Raw genomic sequence first — 12,190 nt, forward strand, 5'->3', positions numbered from 1 at the left:
GTATTCTATAATGTGCCTTATGAAAGTATTAATAGAGAATAGCTTTTATATAGAATCTAGTTAATAGCAATAACTTTTAGGAATGTTTTAGTAAAGAGATGAAGGATTTGAATAAAGATAAAGATTTGAAAAATGCAGTTGACGAACCAGGCATCAACGGTTGTCACTTAAGGTTAATAATAAAGAAAGTAGATAATGTGAAAGAGGAGATGATGAAGAAATATGATAATGATAACACTTGAAAGTGGTAGTGTGTTTACTGCTAATAGCACTTTGAATTAGGAATTGTAGTAAGATATAGTTAGTTAAAATGTTTCTAACGTTCAAGAATGAGTGCCTCTCATATTGAGAAAATTAGATAAGGACTGTTTATTAGCATTATAAAAATTTTGTATGTTCCCGTATTTGTCAATCTTTCTTGCAGCCTGCGGATGTGCTGTGTTTAACGGGGAGGTATGTGGCGCCCCTGAGGGTTCAGTCGCCACAGAGGTACTGCACCTCCTCCTGAGGTGTGGTACCCCACCATTCAGGTAAGGTGAAGACATCTGACCACACTCCAACACCCGCATCCCACACAACATAGTAGTGTAGCAAAGCACCCTTTGGTGGCTCCCTGCTTGGAACACGAAGCGTGCTGGGAGGCGAGTGGAGTTGAGTTTGCACTAAAAGAGCGGGAAGAGGATAGGATTTAGTCAGTTAGTCACAGGAGTCTGACGAGGTCACTCTGTGAACGGAGATCCCCAGAGTGGGATGGATGAAGGAAGTGCTGCAGCCGACCTCAGTGATCTGGGTCCACTGGCACAAGAAAGGAACATTGATAGCCTGACTCTCTATAAGAAGGAAAGGATTAGTACGGAACGTGAGGAGAATAAGAGAACAAGGACCAGGGTTAGAGGAGAACCCTTCCCAAGTTCTAAGCGCAAGGCCAGGGTCCGGTCCCCGAGGTTGTATGGATACTAATGGTCCTGCAGCAGACACTGGAGGAATAGAAGTAGTGACCACTTTATTCCCACACAAGACTTGAGGGCACAACAGCAACGTGTGTGAGCCGGGACTAGGTAGTAAGGAGTCCCAGAAGTAGGCTACAGCTGTCTGCCTTACAAGTAGAGTTCATAGGAACATCTGACAGGAGGAACTCCAGTGTAACTCAGTACTGTGAGTACTTCATTCAAAGGCGCTATAAGAGGAGACGTTCAGAAAAGGCACATGTGTTGGAAAGGAGTACTTCATCTTGCCTGGAAGTTGGCTGAGCTCCTGACCCGGAGGACACGGCACGGATGTGGGCACCTGTACCACAACAGACTGTGAGTAAAGCTTTGGAACTACATGCCCTGGTGTCCTCCACTTATTCCTGCGTCAGCCTGCCCGACTCCGCTACATCCCTCCTGCGCCCGACACTACACCATCTAAGTGTCACTTTACCTACACTGCCCTGGGACTACAGCCCTGCCTGTGGAGGGCTATAACATCATTGCTGCACTACGCCATCTGTCCCAGAGGATGTCTGCAGCATCGGTTTAACATTTGCCGAACACCACAGGTGGCGTCACGAATCACTTACAGTATAAACTTTCACCACCATAAGCACACTGAAACAACCCCTTTTGCAATGGAGCCCCAGGGCCACGGATCGGGTCACTGCTGCCGTGACAACTCCCGTGATCAACCGGCCCGGTACCGAGTACCCCACGGCCCTGGCGAGTGAGGGCACTCCAATTATCTCAAAAGCTCTTTAATGGGCTGCTTACCCTCATTAAGCCGTCATCAATTAAGCAGGTAAAAGGTCCGGAGCTGATTCCAGGTGTGGCATTTGCATTTGGAAGTTGTTTGAGCTCTCAAATGAAGAGACGCAGACCATTAATGTGAAAACAAAAAGAAGAAATCAAGCAGAGGGATAGCAGAAATGTTAGGAGCATCCAGAAACTTTCAGATTTGTTGCCATCTTTCCTGTTTGTTCCGTAACTAAGAAACTTGAACTTCCTTTTGTTTCAGGAAGTTTCTGTGGAACATTATAGTAAGGGACAGTTGTTTAACTTCAATACACTTTGCTCACGGCTAATTCGCTGATACAGATAGGTAATTTTGGAGTATTTTCAATGTAATTGAGGACGAACTATTCATCTGAGTATATTGAGGTGATGTCACATTGACAAGGGAGAGGGATATTTGGTTAGGGGATAGGAGTAAATTTTTGTAAGATTGTAGACTGCTGTGCTGAAGTGCAGGCGATCCCGTACATTACACTCATATAATTATTCCAGTCTCCAGGGTGTAAACAGGTAACGGGCGGCCTGGTTTATACAGGCACACCAGTAGGTAGATTTGTAGAACATACAGATTGTTTGGGTGTCATGCTGTACAGCACAGGGTTTCATACTTCTGATTAAGTGTCTGTATAATGTATTTTTATGTTTTCTATTATCTGGGTAAATTACCCTCATAACTAAGTAAAATGGTTACGGACAGTGGACTGTGTAGGAGTTGGATTTTCTCGCCGTGACTCCGCTGTATCATGAAGAACACTCCCCGACACACATCTTACATCTAGAAGCTGCAGCATTTTTTTGTGCTCTCACTCTTTCTCCCTCTAACTTTACCCCCTTCTCCTCTCAGTATCCATCTATAAGCGTCAGCTGTAATGTGATCCCTCAGTGAAGACAGATTTCAGAGTGACCAATCCATGCAGCTGAGAAGTAAATGATATTGTAATGGTGCTGCAGTGCAGTACAGCGCAACCTCCACCAGGGGGTAGTGGTGAGGGAAGAGAGATTGAACATACAGCGCAGCACCACTGAGCAGAAGCACAGGAGCCACCTGGTGGTGAAAGAGAGGTCAGACGAGCCGAGTCAGAAACCAAGAGGGAACGAAGTACCAGAGGTCACAGCAATACACGTAGTCAAATACAAGCCAGAAGCAGATAGGTGCAAAGATAATAGAGACGTGAGACTGTCAAACAGGTCAGAAGACAAGCCGGGTCACATACCAAGAGGTCCAAGCACAGGGAGCGAACACTAAGGCAAGCGAGGTGGCAGGAAAGGGAAGTCACGGGATCAGAATAAACGGGCAGAGGACAAAACACGGTATCAAGGGGTCAGCTGCTCTAGCCTGGAAGCATGAACTATCACTGAGGTTGGTCTGCAGGCCACAGCAGACTGAAATAGCCACACAGAACCCAAAACGAGGCAGAGAAGGTTAACCCCCGCATGACCAGACCGGGTAGACAATAACAAAATAAACCCCAGCCTGGATCATGACAGATATGTGGTGAATGGAGCATTCTTCTCTGAAGGTAATATATCTTATTTTTTTCAATCTCAGCTTGTATTATTGATTTTTGAATCAAATTAAAATTGCAGTTGCTCTGTAAGCCAAAATAAAGCAGCTTTGCAAGTAATTTTGATGAGAAATATTGTATTGCTTTGTGTACACAGCTCCTATGTGGACCGTTCAGGGTTTTTTTTTTTCATTATCTTTCTCTCGCCAGGGAGGAAGTAACGAACTGCAGTAAGTCATTATCTACACGGTCCCATAATGGAATGAATGAAGTGAGCAAACAACACTCGGGTTCTAATTGCGAATGACAAAACTTTTTAGCTTTTAACCCCTTCACCCCCAAGGGTGGTTTGCACATTCATGACCGGGCCAATTTTTACAATTCTGACCACTGTACCTTTATGAGGTCATAACTCTGGAACGCTTCCATGGATCCCAGTGATTCTGACATTGTTTTCTCGTGACATATTGTACTTCATGTTAGTGGTAAAATTTCATTCAAATAACTTGCGTTTATTTGTGAGAAAAACGTAAATTTGGCGAAAATTTTGAAAATTTCGCGATTTTCCAACTTTGAATTTTTATGCCCTTAAATCACAGAGATACGGCACACAAAAAACTTGATAACTAACATTTTCCACATGTTTACTTTACATCAGCACAATTTTGGTACCAAAATTTTTTTTTGTTAGGAAGTTATAAGGGTTAAAAGTTGACCAGCGATTTCTCATTTTTACAACACCATTTTATTTTTAGGACCACATCACATTTGAAGCCACTTTGAGGGGTCTATATGATAGAAAATACCCAAAAGTGACACCATTCTAAAAACTGCACCCCTTAAGGTGCTCAAAACCACATTCAAGAAGTTTATTAACCCTTTAGGTGCGTCACAGGAATTTTTTTGAATATTTAAAAAAAAATGAACATCTAACTTTTTTTCATAAAAAAAATACTTCAGGTTCAATTTTTTTTATTTTACCAAGGGTAAGAGGAGAAATTGAACTGCAATAGTTATTGTGCAATTTGTCCTGAGTACGCAGATACCTGATATGTGGGGGGGAACGACTGTTTCGGCGCATGGCAGAGCTCAGAATGGAAGGAGCGCCGTTTGACTTTTTCAATGCAAAATTGGCTGGAATTCAGATTGGACGCCATGTCACGTTTGGAGAGTCTCTGATGTACCTAAACAGTGGAAACCCCCTACAAGTGACCCCATTTTGGAAACTAGACCCCCCAAGGAACTTATCTAGATATGTGGTGAGAACTTTGAACCCACAAGGGCTTTACAGAAGTTTATAACGTACAGCGGTACAATTAAAAAATCATATTTTTTCCACAAAAATGAGCTTTTCACCCCAATTTTTATTTTCCCAAGGGTAACAGGACCCTAAAAGTTATTGTGCAATTTGTCCTGAGTACGCTGATACCCCACATGTGGGGGTAAACCACTATTTGGGCGCATGGCAGAGCTCGGAAGGGAAACAGCGCCATTTGACGTTTTGGGCTGGAATTGAGATCGGACACCATGTCGCGTTTGGAAAACTCCTGATGTACCAAAACAGTGGAAACCCCCCACAAATGACACCATTTTGGAAACTAGACCCCCTAAGGAACTTATCTAGATGTGTGGTGAGAACTTTGAACCCCCATGGGCTTCACAGAAGTTTATAACATAAAGCCATACAATTAAAAAATCATATTTTTTCCACAAAAATGATCTTTTCACCCTCAATTCTTATTTTTCCAAGAGTAACAGGACCCTAAAAGTTATTGTGCAATTTGTCCTGAGTACGCTGATACCCCACATGTGGGGGTAAACCACTATTTGGGCGCATGGCAGAGCTCGGAAGGGAAGCAGCGCCATTTGACGTTTTGGGCTGGAATTGAGATCGGACACCATGTCGCGTTTGGAAAACTCCTGATGTACCAAAACAGTGGAACCCCCCACAAATGACACCATTTTGGAAACTAGACCCCCTAAGGAACTTATCTAGATGTGTGGTGAGCACTTTGACCCCCCCAGTGCTTCACAGAAGTTTATAACACCCGGGCGTGAAAATAAAAAATTCGTATTTTTTCCACAAACATGATCTTTTAATCACCAATTTTTTATTTTCCCAAGGGTACCAGGAGAAATTGGACCCCAAAAGTTGTTGTCCAATTTGTCCTGAGTATGCTGATACCCCATATGTGGGAGAAAACTACTGTATGGGCACACGTCGGGGCTCGGAAGGGAAGTAGTGACGTTTTGGAATGCAGACTTTGATGGAATGGTCTGCGGGTGTCATGTTGCCTTTGGAGAGCCCCTAATGTACCTAAACAGTGGAAACCCCCCACAAATGACACCATTTTGTATACTAGACCCCCCAAGGAACTTATCTAGATGTGTGGTGAGCACTTTGAACCCCCCAGTGCTTCACAGAAGTTTACAACGCCCGGGCGTGAAAATAAAAAATTCGTATTTTTTCCACAAACATGATCTTTTAGTCACCATTTTTTTATTTTCCCAAGGGTACCAGGAGAAATTGGACCCCAAAAGTTGTTGTCCAATTTGTCCTGAGTATGCTGATACCCCATATGTGGGAGAAAACTACTGTATGGGCACACGTCGGGGCTCGGAAGGGAAGTAGTGACGTTTTGGAATGCAGACTTTGATGGAATGGTCTGCGGGTGTCATGTTGCCTTTGGAGAGCCCCTAATGTACCTAAACAGTGGAAACCCCCCACAAATGACCCCATTTTGAAAACTAGACCCACTAAGGAACGTATCTAGATGTGAGGTGAGTACTTTGAACCCCCAAGGGCTTCACAGAAGTTTATAATGCCAGGGCATGAAAATAAAAAAATCGTATTTTTTCCACAAACATGATCAATTAGTCCCCAATTTTTTCATTTTCCCAAGGGTAACAGGAGAAATTGGACCCCAAAAGTTGTTGTCCAATTTGTCCTGAGTACGCTGACACCCCATATGTGGGAGAAAACTACTGTATGGACACACGTCGGGGCTCGGAAGGGAAGCAGTGACGTTTTGGAATGCAGACTTTGATGGAATGGTCTGCGGGTGTCATGTGCGTTTGGAGAGCCCCTGATGTACCTAAACTATTGAAACTCCCCACAAGTGACCCCATTTTGGACACTAGACCCCCCACGGAACTTATCTAGATGTGTGGTGAGCACTTTGAACCCCCAAGTGCTTCACAGAAGTTTATAACACTTGGACGTGAAAATAAAAAAATCATTTTTTCCCACAAAAATGATATTTTTGCCCCCAATTTGTTATTTTCCTAAGGGTAACAGGAGAAATTGGACCCCAAAAATTGTTTTGCAATTTGTCCTGAGTAGGCTGATACCCTACATGTGGGGGTAAAACACTGTTTAGGCGCATAGCAGGGCTTGGAAGGGATGGAGCACCATTTGACTTTTTCAACTCAGAATTGGCTGGAATTGAGATCAGACGCCATGTTGCATTTGGAGAGCCCCTGATGTGCCCAAACAGTGGAAACCCCCAATTCTAACTCCAACCCGAACCCCAACACGCCCCTAACCCTAGCCCTAACCCTAGCCCTAACCCTACCCCAACACACCCCTAGCCCTAGCCCTAACCCTAATGGAAAAATGGAAATAAATACATTTTTTTAATTTTATTATTTTTCCCTAACTAAGGGGGTGATAACGGGGGGTTTGATTTACTATTTATGGCGGTTTTTATGTTTGGCGGCTGTCGCACGCTAAAAGACGCTTTTTATTGTAAAATAGTTTTTGCATCACCACATATTGAGAGCTATAATTTTTCCGTATTTTGACCCACCGAGTCATGTGAGGTCTTATTTTTTGCGGGACAAGTTGACGTTTTTATTGGTACCGTTTTCGGGCACGTGAAATTTTTTGATCGCTTTTTATTCCGATTTTTGGGACGCAGAATGAACAAAAAACAGCGTTTCATGAATTTCTTTTGGGGGGGGGTGCGTTTACACCGTTCCGCGTGCGGTAAAATTGATAAAGCGGTTTTATTCTTCGGGTCAGTACGGTTACAGCGATACCTCATTTAGGTCGTTTTTTATGTTTTTGTCGGTTTTATGCAATGAAAACTATTTTATATAAAAAATAATTATTTTTGCATCGCTTTATTCAGCGAGCTATAACTTTTTTATTTTTTCGCTGATGATGCTGTGTGGCAGCTCGTTTTTTGCGGGACAAGATGACGTTTTCAGCGGTACCATGGCTATTTATATGCGTCTTTTTGATCGCTCGTTATTACACTTTTTGTTTGGCGGTATGATAATAAATCATTATTTTTTGCTTCGTTTTTTATTTTTATTTTTTAAGGGGTTCGCTAAAGGGGTTAACTAATGGGACAGTTTTATAGGGCGGGTCGTTACGGACGCGGCGATACCTAATATGTGTACTTTTATTGTTTTTTTTTATTATTATTTCCAAAAAATGGATTTATTGGGGGAATATTTTTTTTTTTTTTTCTAATTTATTTGGCGATTTTTTTAAAATTATTTTTACACTTTTTTTTATTTTTTTTTTTACTTTATTAAATAGTCCCAGGTGGGACATCACTGTCCTGTGACAGATCGCTGATCTGTCACATCACAGATCACTGTGACAGATCAGCGATCTGACACAGGCACTGCAGAAGGCTTCCTCATGCCTGCGCTTTGCAGGCACTGAGGAAGCCAGCTTCCGCAGGCCCCCGAAGGCCCCCGTCGCCATCTTGGATTCGGGGGCCTGGAGGAAAGGAGTCCCCCGCAGCAGCGCTGCACATTGCGCTGCCGTGGGGGGCTCAGGGAAGCACGGAGGGAGCCCCCTCCCTGCCGATGCTTCCCTTTAACCCCCGGTACACCGCGATCGTGTTTGATCGCGGTGTGCAAGGGGTTAACGTGTCGGGGGCGGTCCGTGACCGCCCCTGACACATTGTGCCGGGTGTCAGCTGTGATAATCAGCTGACACCCGGCCGCGATCAGCGGCGCTCACCACATGGGCGCCGCTGATCGCGCCGACGTACTATCCCGTCCCCGGTCATACGGGCCCGGGTACCGTGAACGGGATATTACGTCGGATGGCAGGAAGGGGTTAAACTAAGTTGCCTATTTAGATTCAGGTTTGTGATGGATCATATCATGCTGCTGCGATGCAGGTAGGTGCAGGCTCCACAAGCAGTAGAGTGGAAGCAGGACTGCACCTAAACAGAGCTGGCCTACAGTGCAGCAGCAAGGCTACCACAGGTGGCAGCAGAATAGTCAAACAAGCCAGGTCAAATCCTAGACTGTAGCGCAGTACCAAAAGAACAAGCAAACTCACGGTCAGAGACAAGCCAGAGAATCAGCAACAGTCGGAAGCGGATAAAACAAAAGACAGAAGCAGGTCAGTACATAAGCCAAGTCAAAACCAGGGAATCAGCACACTAAAGGGAAACACTGAGTCAGGACGGGAAGAGGGGAAAACAGAGACACAGGATCAGATAGCAAATGCAGCAGGACCAATCAGAGCAACCAGAGCCAGCTACAGCAGCCCTAGGCAGGAACTATAACTGACATCGCCTGCAGGAAGCAGCGGCGATAAATAGCAAACCTGAATCCAGACTGAGGCTGAGAAAGGTTAACCCCTTCATGACCAGACCGGGAAAAAGGGATAACAGGACTCCAACCCTGGTCTGAATCATGACAGATCACTAGAGCCATTGATATAAAGAGTGCAGAAAACTATTAGTAATTTTTAGAGTAATATTTTATAACATAAGTTTTCCCCAAATCATAGCACAGTGCACCCATAAGCTCCCTAGCATGATCTCACATGTCTGGAAGTGTGATGATCCTTTTCAGCTAATAACAAATGCTAATAACCCCATGTGAGGTTTGGAAGGATGCAGTATATTGGAATGGGTTGTAATTTCAGTTTTAAAATCTGTGTTTGAAGCTGAAACACGGTTTAAATGTTACATAATCCAGAGAACTGGAGCCGCTGACATAATGGAATGTATTGTAGCTGTTAATTTTTTTAATAGAACTGTACAAAACAGTACAAACAGAAGGACACTGTGCACGTAACCAAGGTTATTAAATAGAAAAGAATTTTTGGTGTTGTCCATATAAAGCAGACCTGTTAAAAGATTTCACAATACAAACTGCATACATTATTAAGTAGATCTATTAAACCTGATGAGGCAGGTGCACTTACTGTGTAAATCCATGTCGGAATGGCTGTGCAATCCTTTTTAAAATTTTGAACTTAATCTCAAACCTAGCCTGAATGACAGCTCCTCAGTGTCCCTCCTCCCTGCTGAGATCTCTCACTGCTCAGTGCAAGCTGCAGCTGTCAGGATGGGTGGGTGGAGAGTGAATACACTTGGACTCATGAGTTCACTCACTCTTTAGGCTATATTCAGATGTCAGTGATTTTTCACGTGTGCAAAAAAAAAAAAAAATTGTACAAGTTTCATCAGCGCTTTTGATCCGAGTGTCATCAGTGTTTCATCTGAGAATTTCCCGAAAAAAAAAAAAAAATTGCAAAGCTTCTCCTATCCATTATAGTTCGAGAAGAGCGGATCTTGAAAATCGGATTTGATAAATTTTCCCAAAAAATTTGATTTGAGGCGAATTCGATAACGTTACGTAACTTACCCAGTACAACATGGTCTCTAGAGAGAAGGCAATGCATCCAAGCAGACTTCTAATACGCAACCACATTATATACAAATCTTGAAGCCTACATTTCTATAATTTTTTATTTTTTAATTTCCCCCTTAGGCTTTGTTCACACATGGAGTTTTGTCATATTTTCTTTTCTGCATTTTTTAAAGCAAATTTTTCAGCTTCATTTTACAGTACCAGCATAGTTCATGAAATTTCAGAAATCTCATGCACGCTCCTTGTTTTTTTTTTTTTTTGGTCGTCAGTATTTTGTGCTTTGCTTGATTTTTTGCAGAATAGAGTGTGTCACTTCTTTCAGCATTTTTCACCCATTGAAAGTAAAGGTTGGTGAAAAAACGCTGAAAAATGTGCTGAAAAGCATGCAGGTATCAGGTTTTTCTGAATATAGAATATGATTTTTTTTTGTCACTAATCTTTATCAGCATGCACAAGAGACAAAGGTAGCATGGCCAAAAAAAACGCAAAATATGCACACACAAAAATAAAAAATCAAGCAAAACCTGCTCTTTTTCCTGCAGCTTCCTTAGGGTATGTGCACACGTTGCGGATCCGCCTGCGGATCCGCAGCAGATTTGGCCCTGCAGATCCGCAGCAGTTTTCCAAGGGATGTACAGTACCATGTTATCCTATGGAAAACAAAAACCGCTGTGCACATGCTGCGGAAAAATCAGCACGGAAACGCAGCGGTTTATTTTCCACAGCATGTCAATTCTTTGTGCGGATTCCGCAGCGTTTTAACACCTATTCCATTATAGGAATCCGCAAGTGTAAAAACGCAGGGGAAATCCACACAAAATCCGCAGGTAAAACGCAGGCATTTTGACCTGCGGATTCTGCAGGTTCCGCGCAGAAAAATCCGCAGACGAATCTGCACCGTGTGCACATACTCTTACTTCCAAGAGAGCAGGTTTTTCTGCAGAAAAAAATGTAGCATGTGAACACAGCCTAAAACAGGATGTAAAGCAGAGTTTCTAATTGGTGCCATGGAATGACAAGTTTCAGATAGATCCTTCTCTTTCTATATAAATTATCTACCAGATCACTGTGGTTTTCATGATCTTTACTCGCTGTTCATGGATGAGAACCTGTGACGTTTACTGAAGTGCAGGATTTGTTATTAACACATCAGTATTTTTGATCAGTATTTCATCAGTATTTGTATACAAAACCAGGATTGTCTCCAAACCACAGACCAGGTGTCAATCTTTCAAGCGTAGTTTTTTTTCTCTGTAAGTTCCACTCCTGGTTTTTGGAATAGAAACACTGATGAAAAATACTGACGTGTGATTAAACCCTTGAGATAACAATCTTGGTTTACTTACAAAACAGATGCGGAATCCAAAATAAATGACAAACCCAACTCTACTACTTCTAAAAACTCATCTCTTCTGGCCCTGAAGACGCAGCCTGATACATTTGTAGGTTTCCCTCGAAAAGACGTGAAAGTCACATCTAAATATTTATGCCTGGAAGAGATACTACAAGTGTGATTCGATTTATTGTATCTTCGGGAAGCCAAATATTTTCTTAACAGGGCGTGAAAGTTAAGTCTTGTGTAAACGCTAGAAGGGGAAAAAAGAAGAAGAAATGGAAGGCAAAAGCTATAGAAACTCAATCGAAAGGAATAATCCTGTAGAATTCCAGACGTAATTTAACATCACCACGGGGAGACACAGACAACGATCCGGGGACAAATATCCTGAGTAATGCCGCAGCTCAGCAGATGAAAGAAGGAGGCGAAGGAAGGATTGTTAGCGAGTGACAGAACACATTCAGAGAACCTGGTGAAGCTCATTATCACCAGACCCCCCGCAGCACCGCCACAGGCCAGCACGCCCTCACTACTAACAATGGGCGCCGGCTGCCCTCTGTGCAGGCATTTATCAATATAGAATAGGCAGCACAAAAATTACCCAAGGACGGCAGGAAAAGTCTTGTCGCACACGTGTACCTGACACTGAACAGGATTGAATGGCGGAATAAATAAGGAGGTGACGGTGCATGTCTCTCTTCATTCTTTTGGCCGATTGGGATGTCAAGGGACCCCTGTTCTTCTCATAGATGGGGGTCCCAGAGAAAGGATTTTCACCTGTTAGACATATATGGCATAAATGTCCTTTAAGAGTATGTTCACACGTCGCCTTTTTCAGGCAGATTCTGCCACGGAAACCTTCTGAAAAACCTATCATGAAATGCTTAGTAGAATAAACATATGCACTTCTATTGCACTTCTATTTAAAATCGACTTGCGTGCATGCG

General features: G+C 43.0%; 1 long non-coding RNA gene across 1 annotated transcript in view; it reads left to right on the forward strand.

Annotated features, from left to right (window-relative positions):
* The first annotated feature begins 7,873 nt into the window (after positions 1-7,873).
* LOC141049375 (uncharacterized) overlaps positions 7,874-12,190 on the forward strand; it is a 261,995-nt gene continuing 257,678 nt past the window's right edge. Inside the window, exon 1 of the long non-coding RNA XR_012220339.1 lies at positions 7,874-7,920. This is a non-coding gene — a long non-coding RNA (uncharacterized lncRNA). The remainder of the gene's footprint in view (positions 7,921-12,190) is intronic.

Source organism: Dendrobates tinctorius, unplaced genomic scaffold (assembly GCF_039654945.1).
Source record: "Dendrobates tinctorius isolate UK_male_01 unplaced genomic scaffold, ASM3965494v1 ptg000143l, whole genome shotgun sequence".
Classification (NCBI taxonomy): Eukaryota; Metazoa; Chordata; class Amphibia; order Anura; family Dendrobatidae; genus Dendrobates; species Dendrobates tinctorius.